Below are 22,188 nucleotides of genomic sequence, written 5' to 3' on the forward strand. Positions count from 1 at the left end.
GTAGCAGACTGCCTTCAGACTGAAATTGCGACTCCTCTCTTGGTCTCCAGCCTATTAGACTATATTACAGAGTTTGGACTTGTAACCCTTCTCAATTGCATGAGCAATTCCTTAAAGTCAGTCTTTCTCTTTCCTTCTATCTACACACACACACACACACACACACACACACACACGCACACATGCACGCATGTGCATGTGCTGATGCACACTACTGGTTGTTTGTATGGAGAACACCACTGATACAGAAAGGTTGGATGTCTTAAAAATAGCTATCTAGGGGCGTCTGGGTGGCTCACTTCAGCTCAGGTCATGATCTCACAGTTCCTGGGTTTGAGCCTCCTGGCAGGCTCTGTGCTGACAGCTCGGAGCCTGGGGCCTGCTTCGGATTCTGTGCCTCCCTCTCTCTGCCCCTCCTGTGCTTGTGCTCTGTGTGTGACTCTCTCTCAAAAAGAAATAAATGTTAAAAAAAAATTAGAAAAAATAGCTATCTAAACACCAGTTAGCCTCTTCAGGTAGGTTTTGCTGTATAACTCCTTGGCAAATCCTGTCACAGACTCCCTCTTGGAATAATTTTAGAACTAGGTCAGTAGAGATCAGTTGGATGCGTTGGCTTCACCTTTCTACTAGAATTATTCCAACATTCAAGACCGGCTATTCTGAGAGTCACTATTACATCTCTAGAACGTCTGTGCTGAAAGGCAGCAACTGTGAAGGTTATTTCTCTTGTATGCCACATCCTGCTGTTAGCTGCTCCAGGAGGCAAAGAGTTGATATCAGTGGAAAGGCTGAGAACAGAAGACAGTGGGGGAGAAAAATGAGAGAATTCCATGCCTCCATCAATATTTTGAGCAAAATGGTTTCCAGTATCTGCAAAAATTAATTCATTCTGCACGGTGAAATGACTTGGTTAGAGAAGTTCTCTTCCTGTGATTACAATTTTAAGTATTTGTGGAAGAATTTTTATCAAACACGAATCTCAGGCAACAAAATTTTTCATATGACAAAATACTTTTTTTCCAGATATTTGCAATGCCCTCTTATTTTAATTATTAGGATAGTGAGGTGCTTTTAGAAGGAGCCTTTGTAGAAACATTGAATGGAATCCTTTATTTAAAAGCATGTTTAATTTGATAGTGAAACCAGAGTTGAATGGTTGGTAGAAAGGTGGACAGAAGGTTGAGAAGCAATTTTCTTCGGGCGGCCTTGGGCGAAGGATCAATTTACTCTGCCCTTTACAGTTTGGAACCCTATATCTTAGTCCTGGAGAAAATAAAGGGAATATGCCTTTGGTGCAAATCTCCACGGGCTCTTTACCTACAGCTCTAAAAGGAGATTTTTGGCCATCACTTCAACCTTTGGTCACAACTCTTCCTTATGGAGAATTTTTTTTCCTTTTGACTCTCTCTCTCTCTCTCTCTCCACACACACACACACACACACACACACACACACACACATGTTATTTGTTAGCTGTTTTTAAGAATATTAATTTAGGGGCGCCTGGGTGGCTCAGTCGTTAACTGTCCGACTTCAGCTCAGGTCATGATCTCACGGTTCGTGAGTTCGAGCCCCGCATCGGGGTCTGTGCTGACAGCTCAGAGCCTGGAGCCTGCTTCCGATGCTGTGTCTCCCTCTCTTTCTGCTCTTCCCCCACTCACACACTCTCTCTCTCTCAAAAATAAATAAACATTAAAAAAATTTTTAAATAAAAAAGAATATTAATTTAGATCATTGAAGATGGGATTTTTTTTACTCTAAAGCTATATTTTATTATTTTGTTCTGTATATTCTACTTCCTTTTATGTCTTTTGTGTATATCTTTATGGGGAAAGGTTCCTTCTCTTGCTCTTCATTATCTGTGGGCAGTGACTCTACCGGCACACCTGCATAATACTCTTCACTCTTATTCATTCTACTCCGACAGGCAGTTAATTGGAAAGTTTGGAAGGACAAACTGGGTATGTGAGCCAGCATACATGCATCTGTGTGTGTGTGCGTGTGCGTGTGTGTGTGTGTTTGTCTGCCTTTTGTTCTCTCCGTTTCTCTCCCTGAAGAACTGGTCTGCCTGCAGAATGTATATACTCTTGGATGACCTTCATGCCATAATGTTCAGCCCGCATGCTCAAAGGTATAAGCCATATTTTTCTTCAAAATGATTAGCTGCAGCAGTAATAAAGGTGATATCCTCTCTCCATCTGTCTTACTTTTTTTATTTCAGAACTTGAGCAGGAAAGAAGGGTACTATTTATTGAGTGCCTCAAGAATCTTAACTATGCAAGCATTGTTTGAGACACACAAAATCCTTGTCCTCTGCAGGAAACAAAGCACTACCAGCATATATTTACCTATATGTCATACTGCTATTATGATAACCCCTGTTCTTTTTTAACTGTGGCTCAGAACTGTGTGTGTAATAGGGCCCAACGTGACATATTTTTGTTTTTCTCTTAAAAAAAGCCTTAGCTCGATATCTTCAATTAGTTGTGTTGACACTTCATTTTCTCTGAGGTGAAATCATAACCTGTACCTATTTTAGGATAAGTCCAGCGAATACAAATGAAAACTTTTGATGGCAAACACCTGTATTATGCCTTCTTTTGCTCTATTAGATTATGTAAATTTGACCCAAAACAAATCGCTTTAACAATTTTCTTTTCTTTTTTTTTTAAGTTTTACCACAGGCTTTGCTATTTTTCAGAACTGATGTGTACTGCTGTTACAAACCTCTTAATCCTTTACTACTTTTAGACATACAAAGAGCCAAGATAGAGTATGATGCCTGCCCTGTTACCGTATGATGATTTCTTTATTCTTTTCTTGGGTGTTCCTCATAATTTAGAGGGAGCATTTCTCTCCATTGAGAAAACCCGTGAAAGCTAAGAGCTAAGTAAAAGTCTCCCTTCTCATTTACTTTCTCAGCAATTGGAACCATAGAGGTGTCAGTAGAGGTAGGATGCCACTCTAGCATCAGAATGCTTAACCATATGAAAGCGATGACAATTTAGTCAAAACTCTTGAAAGTGGCTGCATTGGGGGCAAAAAGACACAGTAGTAAACCAAAGGACACAATCTGAGACTACATGTATGTCACAGTCAGCATTTCAGAGGCGGCTGACAAAGAACAATATTCATACTGACAGGCTCACTAGAGACCACGACCTGAGTAAACAGAAAGAGAGGGCCTTTCTGGGGGAGCACATGGTAGCTGTTATCATAGGTGCTTGGAATCCTACACCAGAGTGTCATTCCCACAAAAATGAGAGGTGAGAGCAGAATGGCAGGGGCTACCATTCGTGACACTTGAAATCTCTTTGGAAGTAGCCCCGTGCACCTGAGTCTCTATGACCAAACGAGAAATGTGGCCGTTGCTTCTGAATGCCTCACAAGTTTCATGCCGATTCCCCGGTCAGAGTGTAGTGTCCCATGGCCTCCCTGTAGTCTTTGCAATATGTTCCCTTGCTATTTTCCTGACATTTTCTTTTCTTCGTGGAACCATTCTATGCCATCCTGCAAACTATCTTAGCTTAAAATCTGTTTAGCAGTTCCATTTGGCATAGATCCCTCCAGGTCCCTCTCCAGAATGAATCAAAACCCCTGATGTTGATATGGCCATTCCTAGAAAGAAGGATTCTGTCATCTGGCTCAAATCTTCTGAAGGTTAATTGCAGATGAGTCAACATCAAAATAAGCCCCTCCTCATTTTCCTTGCATAAAGAAAAGAGTAGAAAGGTCATCATGGTGATGTTGATGAATGGGACAGAAATAATATGAGGATTCATATTAGGATCTAAGAAATAAAGGCCCAAGTTTCAAGATGACAAGTGGCAAGAACTCACTTGTAAATTGGACCAATGGCTCTATAATCAATGATCCCATGAGCTACTCTTGTTATGAGACTCCAAATTATTCTAGAAATTACAGTTTGATGGGAATATTTCGTTTCCATCTCTCTAGCTCCCTAAGCATTATGGTATTCCATCAATTGCACTGCTCTGAAATGACTTTGAGACCACATTTTTTTTTTTTTTGGTTTTCAAGTCTGCTGTAAAGATTATATACTATAACACATTTAAGCCATAAGAATAGACTAGCTCTGGGGCGCCTGGGTGGCTCGGTCAATTAAGCGTCTGACTCTTGGTTTTGGCTCAGGTCATGATCTCAAGGTTTCATGGGTTCGAGCCCCACATCAGGCTCTGCACTGGCAGTGTGGAGCTTGCTTAGGATTCTGTCTTTCCCTCTCTCTCTCTGACCCTTCCCCACTTGTGCTGTTTACATTTCTTTCAAACAAATACATAAACTTAAAACAAATTTTTAAAAAGTAATAGACCAGCTCTAATTTTGAAGATTCTTGAAGCAGCTACAGGTAGGACTAAGTTGATCCAAAACATGTGGTCAATGCTTATGCTCACTGTGCTAATGCTGTGCCATCTACATCCTCAATGATATCACTGATTTGATGAATGTGACCCCTAGAACACAGAGAATAACATGAATGAATTTTAAGATCCAAAGTGTTACTTGAAATGTATCTGAGTTCTTCCAAATGCCTGTAGATTTATTGGAACAAATGTCCTCCAGCAGAAGGTACTTGTTTGATCACATTGAAGGTATCCTGCTTAGTGTTTCCTTTCAAAATATGTACAGGTTCTCATAACTGGGGAGAATGGGATTATAGTCAAATAATAATGACTTGACATCACTATCAGAACAAGTGGTAGTTATCTGATTAAAAATACTCTTCCAAATTACACAAAACAAGGAACATTAATACAGATCTGTCTCTTTTTTTCTGGAAATGAACTGATACATTTGATTAATCCTTAGATTGCCATTTTCAAATATTGTCGGTATTAAAACATAGACGTTATCCCAAAATTAAACTGTATATAATCCAATGTTTACTTTTATAATTCTGAGTTTAGGATATTTCTCTGGTCTTTATTGTGAACATCCATTATCTGAAAATTATTGAAAGAAGAATAATTTTGAAAATGTAATTCTTTGGGGCTCCTGGGTGGCTCAGCCAGTTGAGCGTCTGACTTCAGCTCAGGTCATAACCTCATACTTAGTGAGTTCAAGCCCTGCATTGGGCTCTGTGCCGACAGCTCAGAGCTTGGAGCCTGTTTCAGATTCTCTCTCTCTCTCTCTCTCTCTCTCTCTCTCTCTCTTTCTCTCTCTGCCCCTCCACCACTGGTGCTCTGTCTCTCAAAAATGAATAAACATTAAAATTTTTTTTAAAGAAAATGCAATTCTTTGAAATTTCTGCTTGTTTTGGATTGTGCATACTTAAGAGGTTGCTATCTTCACATTTAAGATTTTATGACAAAATTTCTTACAACCATGCAGAAAGATCGTTGTCTCTTAACTTTAGCATATATTTTGAATAAAAGTTAATTACTTTCAGCACTTTTATTTTTAACCAACTTGATTATGAACACTTTGAGGATGGAGAATAAGTTTTTCTCATGTTTTGGATACCTTCTTACCTGTGTAGCCTAGTATTTACATTAACAAGAACTTGATAAATAGGCATTGAACTAAAGTAGCACAGTGATCCAGTCTCTATCTTTTCGCTATGACCAGAATCTATGCAATTTGGTCAACATCTCTTTTGCTTTCTACTCTTCACGGACACCATGTTAGTTTAACTTTACTCTTTATGTACTTGGTAACAAACCCATGATAACACATGGATATTTCATCGAATGATTTGAAAATCACTTATGAATATGAATGTTTAAGAGAAAACTGAATGGAAATTATGAACAAGTATTTGAATATAAAACTTTCTAATAAGAGTTTTCTAAGAGACTTTTGCAATAACTACTCAGTACCACTTGAAAGACTGATTAGAGTGGTTATTTCCCAGAGACAAATTAATGGAACTTCTTCAGGATAGTCAACATAAATTTAGAAGACAATTTCAAATTTATTGTAGAACTTCTCAGAATTTAGAGCAATATTGCAGACAGGAAACTGCCAAAATAGCCTCCAGTCCCTTGCTAGGATGTCGCCTTTGACCTTTCACAAGTTTTACCATAGTAGGCTGAAATTACACATAGACACACTAGATACATCTTTTAAAATAGGGAGTACCTTCAAAGATACTTTCAAGTGAATTAAAAATACATATAGTAAAAACTCTTTCAGATGTAACGTATTTTTAAAAAATGCTCTACTGTTGTTTATGGAATGAATGAGTTTCTGTAATGAGTTTCACTACCTGCCGTGAAATCAAGAACTTTTTTTTTTAGAAAGCTGAGAAGCAACAAGAAAATTTTCGGGCAATGACTGACATTTCTTCTCCAAGAGAGAAGTTGATTTGAGTCAGAGTTTCACATCTAGAAACATCCAGTTGAATAACACTTAAAAAATCATGAGAGAGAAAGTCTTGTGAGTCCAGCCAAGCCTCCAACTAAACCAAATTTTAGCTGTTTATAGAAATTTTAGAAAATGACAGAAAAAAAAATGAGAGGTGTGAGATTTTAGAATTTCTAAGTACGTATTTTTATTTCTTGACAGACTCCATTAACCCTGATCCAAGATTGAGATTGTTTACAGATTTTCTTTTTTAAAGCATGAGAACACGAACTATGTTGATGTCCAATATCTTCCCTAGAGCTAACATTCAGTAAACATTTTAGATTGATTATTAAATGGCCACACTGTAACAATTTGATAGCACTGTCTGTGGGTGTAATTTTGTCCTTTTGTAAGGATCATTGGTGGCTACATTCATTTGGACGACGGCCATTACAGACTGGACTTCTGTGCTACTGTAAATTGTCTTAAAGCCAAGTTCAGTGCATTTACTAAAGTGCTTTGAGATTAATTTTTTTTTTAAGTTTGCAACCATTACTGATATACATTTTTGTCTGAAACAGCATTAGTGCTATTTAGATGGAATAGCAGAATATAATTGTTGATTAGGTAAAGCAGATAAAAACAAGAAACTGATGAGCCACAGGGAAATATGACTGAGAACAAATTGATTTCATAAAACAAATATAATTGGTGTGAAAATAAAAGGTGTATTATCCACACAGGTCAAATCCTATTATAGTGACTTTCAAGAGAACTCAGTATAGAGGAATTTTAAATAAATAAGTAAAATAAATGGGCTTTTCCACGGTGCTAATATATGTTCTGTCTCAATCTTCCTTGTAATGGAACTCATTAGAGAGATTTGACCTGCACATCTAAGAATTGATTACCCATGATAATGTGAGATCGGGCAGACATCCTTTCTAGAATTAATACCATCTTGCATTTATAAAATGCTTTATTACATTGATGTTCCCCCCCACCACCACCACCATCACTTATTATTCCATAGTTTAGGACAATAATGGAAGAAAAGCAGTTAGATGCACATGTGATGTCTGGTCTTTGGGTTCAAATGCTACTCCACCATGACAGGCATTGTGGCAGCTCGGGCTTACTACTTGGCCATCCTGTTTCTAAATTTCTTCACTTCCAAAGAAGGGATGATAATGGGACTTACATCACGGAAATTTTAATAGGAATTAGATGCACACTGTACATAGTACCACGATTTAAGAGGCTGTAAACACTTAATAAACATGCTTAGTGTCATGGGATGTATGGGGTATGTGTTAGACTGTTCACAAATGAGGAGCTGAATAACAAAGGCTTTAAGTGCTTCTGTAGGAGGTTTGATGCCTTTCATTAAAGCAAATTGACTCAGCTTTATCTTTACCAGGACTTTTATCAGAACTGATGTTATTAGGCAAATGGAAATGTTGTGCTTTCATCTCTATATGTTTTCTTTTATCCAGTCATTTTTAGAGAGACACCTGAGAAACTGAAAGAATTCTACCTTATCATTCTAGATAATTTACTCCCTGAATCTGGATTACTCACTTCTTTTTTCAAGGCTCGGTTTCTGTTGTCTACTGGCAACAGTGAAAATAATATTATTTCACAAACCAGATAAACTCTTGAGTTTTTGAGATTTGACTCTAATAAATAAATTTCTCAAGTTAAAAGAAAAGAAATCCACATTGTGATCATAAAAAAATGTTGCATTTCATTTTATACGTGTTATTCAGGCACTGATGTTTCCTACTTCCTTTTGTTTAACATCCCATTTCAGAAATAGGTATAATGGAAATTCAGATGCATAAAATCAAGTTAGCATTGACAGCAATTATGGAATTAAACTTTTCCCTACCAAGTCCAAATGTGATCGTTAATAATGTATTGTGTGCCAACGTGCGCATATGTATAATGTGTCACGGCTTTACATAATGATAGACAAAATTCAAACCTGATATAAGTAAATATTTCTGAAAGTGGACATGATTTTCGTTAAATCATTAACTTCACATTTTAAGTTAAGAAACTACTTTCTAGATTTAATATGATACTTTTATTTTTCCTCTTCATTCCTTCTTTCTAAAGATTAAGCTTATATGACTATTTGTATAAAATGATATTTTTATTAAAAAAATTTTTTAAACATTTATTTATTTTTGAGACACGGAGAGAGACAGATCATGAGCAGGGGAGGGGCAGAGAGAGAAGGAGACACAGAATCCAAAGCAGGCTCCAGGCTCTGAGCTGTCAACACAGAGCCCTAGATGAAGCTTGTGAGATCATGACCTCAACTGAAGTCAGACATCTAACCAACTGAGCCACCCAGGTGTCCCAAAATATTTTTTAAAAGAAGGATAAAGGAAATCACAGACATTTCTACAATTTCATATTACAGATAATTTGATAACACTTGATTTTTGTGTTCTGTGGATATCTACCAGGCACTTTAATTTGGATCTCTTTTGTGTTTTTACAATATTCTGAAGGCAGAGATCATTTTGGTGGACAAATAAGCTTAAGAAATTAATCTGTAATTGTCTGATTTATGACACAATCTGAATAGCTGTTAGATTGTTGATCACAATTTCCTAAAAGGGTAAATTAAATCTCTTACATAGACTTTAGTAGAAAAAAAACTCAATATAATTATAGCTCTTTATATTTCAAGTGCATTTTTGTAATTCACTTTATGTTTATTAGTTAACACACTTGACATATTTTCTTCCATGGACTCCCATCACTCATGCTGTACTCTTGATTTTTGGACTTTTAGTATTACCTTTGCTTCTGACATTTGAATCTAAAAATTCGGTTCTGTATATTTAACCCCTGTAGGAGTTCAATATACATACACCACAGTCATAAACTAGTTTAAACCTAAAGCATAGCCTAAATTAGCAAGAGAATTTATAACTTGCTTAAGTTGTTCATAAATAAGAAACTTGAACAAATTTGCATTGCTAAAATCCAGGGTAAAAATGTTGTCAGAGTTCCTCAACAGTCTTTCAATGATCAACTTCCCTATAATAAAAATAGTGGTAGTGCTAACTTGAAATACAACTTTGGTAATACTTTGAAGATGTCTATTTTGTAACTCTTAGTACTAAAGTCTAGATCAGCATCTGGGAAACCCCCACAGTCATATCACATGATTGCAGTAATAACAGTTAAGATCTACCCTTCAGTGAATCCCTTCTTTGGTTGTACAACCCAGTGGTTCCAGATTATTATGGAGTTTGTAAAGACTAGCCTACTTAAAAAAATTTTATGAAAAAGTGACCATGTTGTTTCCTGACTTGACTTGGCTCAACAGTAAAATGCATTGTCTGAATTATCTAGGCTTTCCTTACACTATATGATTTTACATACGATACTTCATGCAGGATATTAGCAGATTCACATGAAGAATATCCATCAGAAAGCACATTCAAGAATCAAAGTTTACATACAAAGGGATTTAACAAGTGAAAATTAAACATTTAAAAGCAATAGTTTTGAGAAACTGTAAATATGACTGTGTTTCCAATAGGCTGGACCACTTGGCACATGTATACCATATTGAGATTATTTTGCAAGCACAGAATTCATTAATCTGTTAATAGTCTCAATTTCAGCTAATCATGCAGAAGTATGTCCTGGGACCTTGGAGGTCTTGTGTCCCTAATTCCCTAAACTACTGACAGGGAAATTGAGATCTCAGAGGAGTCACTCAGTTATTTAGTAACATATCTTCTTACTCCATACCTAGTGTTCTTTCTATTTGCTGTGTGACTCTAATGAGAAACTGACATCAAAATACTGAGAGATGTTAATGAATTGACCAGAGTTTTGGAGAAAGGAGAATAAAAAAGACCTCAATGAATGGCACTGACTATGAAATTATTTGGAAGGAGGGGTGCCTGGGTGGCTCAGTCCGTTAAGCGTCTTGACTTCGGCTCAGGTCATGATTTCAGTTAGTGGGTTCGAGCACCGCATTGGGCTCTGTGCTGACAGCTCAGAGCCTGGAGCCTGATTCAAATTCTGTGTCTCCCTCTCTCTCTGCCCCTCCCTGCTCGCACTGTCTCTCTCTCTCCCTCTCTCTCAAAAATAAGTAAACATTTAAAGAAATTAAAAAAAAAGAAGTTATCTGGAGGAAAAGGATATTGGCAGCTAAAAGGCTAAGGAAGATGATAGGCAGCTGAGAGAGAGAAAAGAAAAAAAGTTCCATAGATATTTAGTAAATATGTTTGCTGTTCTTTGGGCCATGTTATAGGAAAAGAGCTTTTAAAAATCAGTTTTCCCGGGGTGTTTGAGTGTTTCAGTTGGTTAAGCATCTGACACTTGATTTTGGCTCAGGTCATGATCTCACTGTCATGAGATAGGGCCCCGCATCCGGCTAAGTGCAGAGCCTGCTTGGGATTATCTCTCTCTCCCTTTCTCTGCCCCTTCCCCACTCATTCTCTCTCTCTCTCTCTCTCTCTCTCTCTCTCTCTCTCTCTCAAAATAAATAAATAAACTTAAAAAAACAGTTTTCCATACTCTTGAATTCATTTTATAGAAATAGAGTGATATCTTAGAATCACTTTGCTGTACAAAAATTATAGAAGAGATAAATTTTAAATACACTGTATAGCAATTTATTCTTTTAAGAAATGGTGCAGTCAAAATCATTGTATTATGATTATTATTATCATAATTATTATTATTATTTACCCCTAACATAAAATATTAAAGGTCACATTTATTGAAGCTTACAGGATACTCTGGCTTGAGCCAGAAAAAAAGATGGAATCCTACGTACTCATCTCTTACCATCTTTAAACTATCTTAGCCTACATACTGCCTAAAGTAAATATTTACTAGTGGTTAATATGATCCAATCTTGAAATAACATGTAGTTCATAAATGAAAGTTCAAAACACTGAGTTTGGTTGGACAGCAAGCTCAAGTTATCTAACCTAGGGACTTCTTTGCATGTTTTCCCTTTAAGCACTAAGATCTTGACTTAATTTTGTGTGTGTATGTGTCTGTCCCAATATTTATGTATGTATGTATGTATTTATTATTATTTTAAATATAATTTATTGTCAAGTTGGCTAACATACAGTGAGTACAGTGTGCTCTTGGTTTTGGGGGTAGATTCCCATGATTCATCGCTTACATACAACACCCAGTGGTCATCCCAACAAATGCCCTCCTCAATGCCCATCACTCATTTGCCCTTCTCCCCCTCCACCGCATCAACCCTCAGTTTGTTCTCTGTATTTAAGAGTCTCTTATGGTTTTAAATTGACTTTAGGTATCTCTTGATACACCACTACCTAAATAATTAGTAAGGGATCTACAGGGAAAAATATATTTAAACTCACCCTAATGTAATTCTGAAATTTTTTCTCTGAAGGTTATGTTTAAGGGAACACACACCATTAAAATTTGGAAGCAGGGGCGCCTGGGTGGCACGGTCGGTTGAGCATCAGACTTCAGCCGGGTCACAATCTCTCTGTCGGTGAGTTCGAGCCCCGCGTCGGGCTCTGGGCTGATGGCTCAGAGCCTGGAGCCTGTTTCCGATTCTGTGTCTCCCTCTCTCTCTGCCCCTCCCCTGTTCATGCTCTGTCTCTCTCTGTCCCAAAAATAAATAAACGTTGAAAAAAAATTTAAAAAAATAAAAATAAAAAAATAAAATAAAATTTGGAAGCAGATTTCCACCCTGATGCCCTCACAGGGGGGTACGTAGAATTAAAAGGCCTATATGGCAAGGCATTACCAAATAGTTTATGCAAATCTGTAGCAACACTGTCTCCAAATAAGGATCTCAGTTTCAATCCATTTTTCAGAAATGCATTTGCTCCTCTTTAGAGGGAAATCTGGCTCCACATGAAGAGACAAAGAACAATCCTAAAGTCAATGCTCATTTCTTTACCTATGATACTGTTGATATTTTCTTATCAAATCAAACCAAACATGACTTTGTGGCTCCTTAGAATATTTTAAAATAAGCATGCTTATGAGATGCTATAAGTGTAAAGTATGAAAATTAACATCCAGGCATGAAGTTGTCTATAATGCATGCTCCTTTATAAAAACAATACAATGAGAGCAACAGAGGTCGTGTTAAAGTATAAAACTTTAACCATATTGCCAATCCTTTATGTAAAGTGAAAATAGTAAAGTGTGCAGGACTCGATTCTACAGAGTTTGAATAAAAGGGAGACAGACATTTTCTCAATTTCTGCAACCAAGGGAGTTAGTCGACGTGGGGTAAAGAAATCTGTTAAGTCTTTATATTAAATCATCATTACAGTTTTTTAACTACAAATGGATAAATGCTATTTCCAACAAATATGTTCACTTGAAAAATTCTCAATAATTTTAAGGTAAATTTAGAAGCAGCGAATTTAGGAACTTCATATTTGATATTTCATCCATTTTGTACTGCTTGTGGTACATAACTAGGTGATTAAAAATGAAGATATAAAAGATAGCCTAGCAAGTAAAAAATAGTGATTACTTCTATATCCAAAGGGACATCGAAAAATGGAAATGGGGCTGGGGTTTTCAACCGTAAATTTATGCCATTTAAAGAATTGTCAATTAAACAAAACACTCAACAGAAAGATAAAATAAAAGTGTAAATCTTTTAGTGTATTCTATAGGTGAATAGTTCTATTTTCTCCCTTTAGGTTTACATAATTAATTTTGAGTCATTTTATATGCTTTAAGCATGTTAGCTATCATTCCAGAGGCATAAACCTGGCTATTTAATTCAAAATATCGATTAATGAATAGTATAAATGGATTTTCTCTTATAGTTATCAAACACTATGCAAATACAGAAATATACTTCATAGAAATGTTGAAGTAAACAAGTTATACTATATCCCAGGAGCGAATACTAAGGCATTTCTGTCCTCTTCTCTTAGCTAATGCAGTTTTTAGAAGTAAAATTCATCCTCTAGGAAAACAGACAAAACCAAAAACAAAACCTAGACCATAAGAGCTTCAGGTATTATAAGAGTGTCTATGTAAAAATTTAAACAAAATCATTATATATGTTTTTCTATGTTAACTTCAAAGATAATTTGTTTAGATAGAAATCACTATCTTAAATATTCTTACAAAAATTTATCATAAAAAAACTTCACCATAACAGCAAACGTACCAAGCTGGTTTAAATGTAAGTTGTGCTTTGTTATATCTGGAAGAACACCTACAGTCATTGTTTATTAATTATAAAAGAAAGTGGATGTAAGTTTACAGATCTTAACTTTTTTTTTTTTTAAACGCGGGCATGGTGACTACTGGATTGCTTTTTATGCTAAGAGCACTCTGTTCATTCACAATTTGAAGCTTGCACATAGTGTCCAATAATGGTAAAGCACTTGCAAAAATGTTGCACCTGGGACAGGGAGGAGTGAGGAGAGCAAAGGTCAAATCCAGGCCTTAATAAGCATTGACTACACAGACTTTAGACTCAGTGAAAAGTCCAGACGACCCCTGCAGCGTCATCTTACAGCTCTGATTTTCTTCTTTTCAAGATGTAGTATAATCCATAAATACAACCAAATCACTAGCAGCTTAGGCTTTGGTTTGATTTTTATCTTCCAGGGCTTGTTCCCCACCTCTTCACAGAGATCTGAAAAATTAACCCTTTTCTGTCCTCAGACTAACCAAAGAACGAATTTCTTCCCGGTCACTGTTGTCAGCTTAAATCTTTACGTCCTTTCAGGGTGAGGGGAACACATTGCGAAGTGCTTACAACAACCAGAGCATTGGCATTTTCTCCCATTTAACGTGGACGAATATCCTAGCGATGGCTGATAGTACCAAGGCAATCAGACGACTGTACAAATCAGTGAAATATGTCTCTTTTACGAATGCTTCTAAACAATAAACATAATACTTAAAACCTTAAATAGAATTTTGGTTCCGTTCTGGTTTCCCATCACACAGAGAGGTTGCATTTACCTACAGATGACTAGATAACCCATATGCGTGACAAACATATAATTAACTCGAATCAACTTTTTGACATATTCGCCTCGTTTTGGATCATCTGGTGCAGTTTGCTCTCTCATATGCTTATGGACATAATCTCTTTTCATACCGTTGTCCTATTCAGCATTTGCTGAGGGAGAGGTTAGGCCCTTTAAATTAAAACAGGAAATTTCCCTGCAGGAAATACACCAAATCAAGTATGAGTTGCAGGAATGAAGAGTCCACCACAAGTGCATTACTTAAGAGAAAACTTCCCCTCCAAAGTGAGCATAGTCCACTTGCTGGAAGCGAGAGCTGTCCAATCAAATTCAGTGCAATCTTGTTATTCTGTTTACCACACTGCAGACTTTCAGAATGCCAAAGACATCTGCGTCTGCTCCTACACTTATTCTTTTGAGGTCACGTAGACCCGGTTGGCCCCACTTCCTTCACAGTTTAAAAATATAAAATTAAAAAAAAAATACAGCTCTGAGTGTGAACCGTAGCTGCATAATTAAGGATGAGGCAAAGTCTTACCTAAGCAGAAATGGCTGTGAACATAGCAAACTGGGTGGGAAGCAAGTGTTCAGATGTGTCCTCTAGTCTGGGGAAAGATTCTTCAGAAGGAACGTGAAAACAGATACAAATGGTGCCCCCAGAGAATTAAAGGGGCCTGGGTTTCTCAAGGATCTCTGTTTCTGACTGATGATCACAGGCTTACAGAACAGCAGAGGGGATATAGTGAGGGGCAGACATCTTGCACAGCTGCAAAGCTCCCAAAACTGATTATAGTTTCTCCTGTGCTCTTCATCTAAAGAATTAGGATATACAGGAAAACAGAGTAGCAAGTCTCAATCATGACCCCGTATAAATAAAAAGAGTAAAGCTCATTTAAAATGCCTGATTATCTATGATCCTGCAGAATTGAGGTCTATTTTTCAGAATAACATGGAAGAAGAGAAAGTGGGAGTAACTCCCAGTTGTATTCCTTGTTTTTACCTATCCGTTTTGACCATCTTAGCTTCAACCATCTGAAATTACTCCGCCAATATAATTTTCACTATTTTTCTCAAGATCCCGTTATCCATTATCTCCTACATAAGAGCCACATTCACTTTCATTTGGAATCTGTTATTTTTAGGAGTAAAACTAAGCTAAAAATATGTATAATTTTTAGACTTTGTGTTTCTTAGGTTTTCTGTTTATATTTTGATGTCTCAAGTCCCTAAATATATTTTACTCATTTCGGGTAGTAGAACAAAAATGTGCTAAATCCCTGCCATATATATTTTTTCTAATGGATTTTTATGATTCACAAATCAGGAGGAAAATTTATAAAATATGAGACACCTTAACTAACACATATATTTGATGCAATGGGAGTTTTAATATTTTGTTAATACAAATTGACTCATATATATATATATACATATATATATAATATACATATATGAAAATCTCAGAAATATAAGTTTTACAAGGTGCATAAAGAATTGACTTTATACGTTGGTGGCATAGAACATGCCTTCATAGATGTGAATCCCATGACCAACCGCATGTCAATTTTTGTGTACTTTTGACGCAAAGAAATTCGTTTTGATCTTATCACTCATAAAAAGCATTTTTCAAACAATTGCACTAGTGTGGCTTTTGATTAGGCATCCCATTTTTGATAACTAGTGGATAAAAGGTTACCTGGATAAGAATGAGCAAAGAATTCCAAATCTGAGACAGTGTTGCTGTGAGGCCAGTGTTTTCTCAATAACAATGATAATTAATTCAGAGTTTTTCTTATCGCTAGCATGTATTTTAAAAATCTGCACCTTTGGTACGGGTTTCTGTCTTTATTAGTCAAAATAATGTCTGTATCAGAAGGATAATTTGTTTTCATCTAACACTTTTGCCATTCTAAAATTACATTTTTAAAAAGGGAACATCTTTGACTTTTTGAAGTAATAAACTATGAAGAAAATTATTTGAGTCAAGAACTTGTCAAGAAGAAAAACACCCTAAAAATTCACATGCCCACTTTACCAGCATATATGATTTGCTACTTAGCCATTGACCCTATAGATCATCTTCAATGTTTGGTATCTTTTACAAATCCAAGTCCAAACGAAATCTCCAGGAAAAAAAATTATAAATATAATGACTTCACATGTAATGGACCAGGAATTTTATATCGTAGATACTTTCAAGGTAAATTTAACAGTATATATGTGTTTCAATAATAATGCTGTGTTCAAATAAGTTTAGTATCATAATTCTTTCATCTTAATTCAATCATTATGCCAATATTGTAATGTTTTTTTAACCCATAAATTGCTTACCAGGTAGTTGAGAGACTATGGAGGTGTGTGATAACTTTTTTTGATTACTTATGAAATGGCAGAAACACCCGACTCAAATAATTTGCATTGAGCAATAATCTTGTAGCTATATTAATATGACTAAATATTAAATGTTTTCAATTAGTTTAGATTGACTAGTAAGGGGAAAACACAAAGACAAAACTGAGGCAGTGAGCCTCACAATGCCTCCACTGATTTCTCCACTGGCCCTTCCTTTGCACATGGTCAATTAGAATTGAAAATCCTGAGCTGATTTCATTCGCTGGAATTTTTAAGCAGGTCAGGAAGAAAGATGTTATTGAAAGGAAAAGTCTCATCTAAATAAGAAAGGAGCACGTGGCCATCTGGTCTTAGCTATACATATAAAAAGTTATTTCAGCTGAACTGCAGACTTGGTGTTTAAAAAGATGTGCCAAAAACCAACCCCAAATCTGTTTACGGTAAAATATCCCAAATGTTTCTTTTTAAACCTCCAAATATGCAATACACAGATCATTTCCTATCTGTGATTCATGAGCCCATTTGACCCCAGCGCCTCACTGAGCTTGACTGAGTTTCAGGCAGTGGAACATTCAATCACTCTTAGAATACTATTCCTTAATGGGATATCAACAGGACCGTGGGTCTTTCGAAAATTGTGAAAATAACTTGGATAGTTTTCACTCAATTTAATTTTGAGGGCTGTCTGCAGGTAGATTTGACAGAATAAAATCTGAGGCATGAAGCAGCCAAACCAATTTTCCTTCTTTTCTCATTGAGACTTGAGGTTCCTGGGCATTCTCTTTGCGGTGCTCAGACATCCACTCAAAATAACTTCAGGCCTCAAAGCCTAAAGGCTAAGTTTTTAAAAAAAAAAAAAAAAAAAAAACCAACCTGTCTTTTCATAAGAGAAACTGAGTGTGAGTCTACTTTTAGAAACCATCTTCATAATGTAAAGAAACAAAGTTTCTTTAAATAACATTGTATACCTCTTGCCACATTAGAGTCGTCTCTATTTGGACATGATTGAAATATAGTTTGATATGAGGCATTTGCAATAATTACATCATCAACACATTAATTTGGCCATTATCTGACTATGCCCTTCTGCTAGCATAGACATAGCTAGTTGACCTCCCCATGTAAATTTCATTGTGTTAAAATATGTTAATATCCTAATGGAACAGCATTTAAAAATAACTCTGGTTATAATAAAATACCAACAATTATATTTGGTCATCAGACTCTCTTCAAATACATTTTATATATACTGTATCTACACACATGTGCAAGAATACACGATTATAATATCAACATATATGCTAAGCAAGAGTGTAGGTTTTCACTAAAGTCTTCAGAAAAATAATTGAATTAAGAATATTCTCATATATGAAACACAACAATCTTGACAGATCTCTGACATAAGATATCATTGGTTGTTTTTGTATATTTACTATGTTTGTTCTGCCATTTCAAATAAATCATTACTATTGTGTAAGAAGAATAAACTGTACTATAGTAAATTGTTCTTTCTCCTTTATGCTCTGAAAAACCATTTGTTCTTGAATTGGCGTTACGTAGTTCAACTATTTCAATCAAGTCCATTATCTTCTTCTCTTTGAAAGATGCCTCTTTAGTAACCTGTATTCCCAGTGGGCAATGTCATGTTTTGTTTTTAGAAAGTAGGTGAAATTTAAATCCAACAATTTTTAATTTTTTATGTTTGATAAAACAATTCTTAACTCATCCTCAGGCAAGAACTCCACTATACGCTGGAAAAACTATTTATGTAAAAATTATGGAGTCAGGCCCAAAAATTTCTCAAAAAAGTTATTTATTAGTTCACACTGGAGTCTTTACCCCACAGAATGTCACCTAACTTGTGTGGCTTGTTTTTTCTAAGTACAAAATGTGTCCATTCTTTGAGCTATATACTTTTCTCAACAAAAGTAACATGAAAGCAAAAAAAGAACAAAACACTTTTTCTCTTGTTTTAAAACAATCACACAATACATCGGCAAGGTTCATCTCATTAATTTGTATGTTGGTGTATAAATAGTGCTGTTCATATACATGTGTCTTACAAATCCTTTCAAAATTAATCCTTTCCCAAGTGTGCAAGAAGGGAGTATTAAGTTCAACTTCCAAAATTTAAAACAGAATTTATCGAATGTTTGGCATATAAGAACTGGTTAAGTACACCTGGCCATTCTAGAATAATAGAGATTAATTTAAATTACATATAAAAACTTAGTAATGAAGAAACATTATGTATGCAAAGTTGTTCTGTATTGATGTCTCAGATATGGCAATATGTTTCAGTAAAATTATTCAACTTTGTTCTATTTGAGTAAAATAAAATAGTACAAGTAAATACACACATTATTAACAATCTGGACACTCCTTTGGTGGATAACTGTCTAGTGTAAAACCCACAAAATAAACTTGAAAACAGATATAAGCTCTACACCGGCCCACAAAATTTTAACCAAATTAACATCTAACCCAGAGCACATGAAATAAGCATTATATTTAAATCATTTGCATATATTCTTTAACCAATAAGTTGAGAGTGAAACGATTTAATATTTGCAAAAATTTAAATGGCAAATAAGAATCACCAAGTCATAACATCTATCAGCATTATAACATTTTTATCCAAGTGATTGCAAAATGTTCTGGAGTTTTACCTCCTATTCATATCATTGAAATTCAACCACCTCTGAAACGTTCAACCAGCATATTAGTAACGCTTCCCAGAACGAAAAAACTCTGCCTGACTACATATATCTTTATAAACATGCCCATGCTGCCCCACAAACACATCTTCAAGAAAGAGATAGCTACAAATAAAATAGTCCTTTCCTGTGGGTGTTGGTTAACCCCACAAACATGTGAACTTCCTATGGGCACACACCCAACAGACATTGGCGATTAGGTGATTGAAAATGTTGCCCACAAAGGCGAAATTTTATATGTGATGACATCACCAGCAAACCCGGGTTTCTCTGTGATATAATGATATAATTGCCTGGCTGAGTGTGTCTCTTGAGTGTGTGTGTGTGTGTGTGTGTGTGTGTGAGAGAGAGAGGGGGGGGGAGAGAGAGAGAGAGAGACCAGAGAGCCTTAAAGAACAGCATCATCAGAAATGCTATAACCTTCTGCAAGGTTTGCAAGAATCTTTCCACAGACCTTTGACTTTTTCCAGATTTCTTACAGCTTAAGTTCATTCAAAAATGCATTTCCCGCACAGGCAAATTATGTTTTGTTTAGTTAGCACACTGTTAATCCTAAAATATCCCCCCGATGGGTCTGCTGAGATGAGATTTCTATACCAAATGAGGCATGTGTATCTGTATAATACGATGCAGGACTTGCAGGGTCCCTTGAGACCTGCCTTTGAAAGGATAAGACGTCTTGGTTGTAAAGGTAATGAAAGGGTTAAAAATTGAGGCTGTCTGGGGTAAAAGAAAGGGGATATTGTTGTCTTTAATCTTTCCGCAGTATGTGTAAGACTTCCATCCCGGATCTGCACATAGCAGCGGAATAGGCTCGGCATGCATTGCGTGCAAGCTCCTTGATTGTAGAGGGGGGAAAAAAACCTGGCTGGAGTCCAGACAGGCTGGAGCTCTGTTGATCATTATGTCTAGCCTTCAGGTGTCTCAGCACACAGTGGGCGGCGGTGGGGGAGGTGTAGATAACATGAGAGCAGACAAAGAAAAAAAAATGGTGTATTTTAAAAAGATTATGCGAAAATTTGTGTCCAAGTCCTCTTTAAAAAATGAATCCTACCGTCTTGGACTTTTATAATTAGAACGCAAGCTCTGCTCTGGCAGATCTCTTTAAGCCATAATTAGTTATGTCTGGAGCCTTTGAATAATTCCTTTCAATAATTGATGGAGTTGATACTCTCTTTTAAAAATAAGGAGGGCAATGTTTTCTTACAAACTCTCTTTTTGTTGGAGGCTTTGTCGTTCAAAATCTTCATCAGTCACAATCACGTCGATTTGATTTGCCTTTTAATTTCTTATGAGACTTAGCTTATAACTTTTTAAGAATTTGGATGATTCTAGAAGTAAAGGCATAATGCATTGCTAGATTACCCTAGCTGAATGTAAAAAGAAAGCAATAATACAGGATCATTCTCCCCCATTTGTTTCCAATTATTTTATAAATAAATTTAAAAAAACTGGTTTGTACGTCGCTTCTGTTTGAAACTCCATCAAAAAAACCTTACCAAGAATGTGAGATGCTAAGCATATCTTTTGCCTTCTAGTAAGAAGAAATCCCAAATTATTTTATTCTTCAAGCATTCTTCTATAAAGAAGCTTCCGCATGCTTCCTCCCCACCCCCACATCCTCACTCCACCCTATTAGGAATTTCAAAAAAAAAAAAAATCTTTATACATGGAAGGCTGGATCCTGATACAGAAAGCTGTCTTTTCCTTCTGTCTTTACACTGACCACTTTACATGGTCACCTTTCACTTCTGCCGGGACTTTATTTCACATTTTGTGGACTAAAATGCTGAAACCAGTTCAGTCTCTATCATTATTATGAAATGAAAAGTGGTAGTTAAAAAACATAAATAAAAAGAAAGCTCTGGCTTGAAGCCATTGTTCAGAATTTCAGAGCTATTTGCCCCCAAGTGTCTTAGCAGTCTTTCATAGCTAATTATAATAACTGTCAGATGTCTGGAAAGTCTATGGTACCCTTGTCAGTGGAGTCAGCAAAGTTTGTCTTTTATTTTTCTTGGGGACAGATCAGATCTGATTAGACATAAAGAATGAAAAGAAGTGAAGTAAGTACATATGTGTGTGCCTTCATTTTTTCTTATGAACAAAGCAGCATACTGGAGCAATGTTCCGGGGTGCAGCTTCCTGCAGCTACTCTTTGGAATGCCTGACTTTTATTTTTAATTCTTTATCTTTAACGTAATAAAGCATGCAACAATTGTCCCTGAAACATTTTCCTGCCTGCTGAATACCTTTCCGTACACGTATAAAAGAGTACCCTAAAAAAATCTTCAAATATTTGATGCTTATGACATAAAACTATTTTAATCAGTACACTTGACGGAAAGAAATGTATACTTACAATTTCAAAATGGTTATTTGTGCTAGTTCCTTGTCCCCGGAGGCATAGCAGAGGCTTTTGCCAGACTGTCCCTGATGCAGGTGCAGAATCCCCGTTTTCATGACGGAGGGAGGTAGGAAAGTGCTTCATAAAGTCACTCGGAACTCAGCCACTTGTGCTCAGGCATCCTTGCTCCTGTGAAAGCTGTACTATCTGCAGTTCTGAATTGAACTAAATTACAGCCCATGTGAAAGACAGAGGCAGCGAGTCATGTGGGAGATACACAGCCATCCTATTGGCCACCAAGACATAGCTTAGGCATTCTGCCTTTTCCACCATTGGTGAATAGTTAAAACTGAAAGCATCTGGATCCTCCTCTTGAGTTTATTTGTCCTTTATGTGTGGAAGAATGACTGTAGGATTTTACAGTGACAGAATTAGTTAAGAAAGGGACTGAAGTCATCCTTCACAGAAACCAGTGGGAGGA

At 36.2% G+C, this 22,188-nt stretch overlaps 1 long non-coding RNA gene across 1 annotated transcript in view; it reads right to left on the reverse strand.

Annotated features, from left to right (window-relative positions):
* Nucleotides 1-21,958, reverse strand: part of LOC109495683 — a 39,520-nt gene extending 17,562 nt beyond the window's left edge. The window contains exon 1 of the long non-coding RNA XR_002739089.2: nt 21,723-21,958. This is a non-coding gene — a long non-coding RNA (uncharacterized LOC109495683). The remainder of the gene's footprint in view (nt 1-21,722) is intronic.
* Nucleotides 21,959-22,188: the final 230 nt, after the last annotated feature.

The sequence above is a fragment of the Felis catus genome, chromosome F1 (genome assembly GCF_018350175.1).
Source record: "Felis catus isolate Fca126 chromosome F1, F.catus_Fca126_mat1.0, whole genome shotgun sequence".
Classification (NCBI taxonomy): domain Eukaryota; kingdom Metazoa; phylum Chordata; class Mammalia; order Carnivora; family Felidae; genus Felis; species Felis catus.